Source organism: Tupaia chinensis, unplaced genomic scaffold, assembly GCF_000334495.1.
Source record: "Tupaia chinensis unplaced genomic scaffold, TupChi_1.0 Scaffold000066_1, whole genome shotgun sequence".
In the NCBI taxonomy this organism is placed as follows: domain Eukaryota; kingdom Metazoa; phylum Chordata; class Mammalia; order Scandentia; family Tupaiidae; genus Tupaia; species Tupaia belangeri.
In genome coordinates, this window is record NW_006159525.1 from 7,122,592 (window position 1) to 7,123,610 (window position 1,019).

Here is a 1,019-nt window from a genome sequence, read left to right on the forward strand (position 1 = left end):
ACTGCTGACACGTGGGCACCTTAGGGTGCTGCGTATTACGCAGTGCTGAGGCACCAGCGCCATGATTCTCCAGCCGTTAGCATCGCACTTCTCCCTGTACCTCCTCCATCCCCATTGGCTGGCGGTGGCTTCCAGGCCTCTGTCACCCCCACAGTCACGACCTGCTGGGCCGATCGCTCTGCAGATTCTCAAATAGGGTATGCCATGTTCGGTCTTCTGTGGAAGAGAGGAAGGCGCTCAACCATGCAGATTAACCTTGTTTCGAGGCTTTTCAAACCCTACACCCGTATTTCCCATATTTTTCCCAAGAGATTTCTGGGTGTCCTGGTAGGGGAAATTCACCATCAAATATATTTGGACATTATGGTTTGAACAAAGTTAAACAGGACCAGCTGGGTGCCACCATGGTAAGGTGCTATTCAAGCGATGCTGGGTCATTATGGAATATGGTGAGTTCAGTTCCCCAGACAACCTGGGCACATGCTCCGTGATCCTGGCTGGTTGTGGGGGGAGGGGAGGGTAGGAATCCCAGCACGGAGCTCTTTCGAGAGGGTGCTTTTCTTTCTTTTCTCTCTCACTGTCATGAAAAAAGTGTCGTTTTTATAAAGTTAAACTGATGTTTCCATTATACAATTTCTCAGAGGCCCTACATGTAACTGCCCTGAAGAATCTGTAAAAGGTGTGTGTGCAAAGGGCCCGCAGGTGACATGGTGGTTAAGGTGCTAGATTTCCACATGGCTGACCATGATTGGAGTTCTAGACCCCGAGGCTTGAAAATTATGCCAGGAGCATGTTTGAGCGTGCCCAAAATCCTGAAAGGAAAATGGAGGAAAGGGGACTGCAGTGTGGCCCCCACCCCCTGGGGAGTGATTTCTCACTTTCCCTCTCTCTCCATCTCCCTCTGTCTCTGTATCTCTCTAGCTAGTGCATGAACACTACATCAGAAAGAAAGAAGGAAAGAAAGAAAGAAAGAAAGAAAGAAAGAAAGAAAGAAAGAAAGAAAGAAAGAAAGAAAGAAA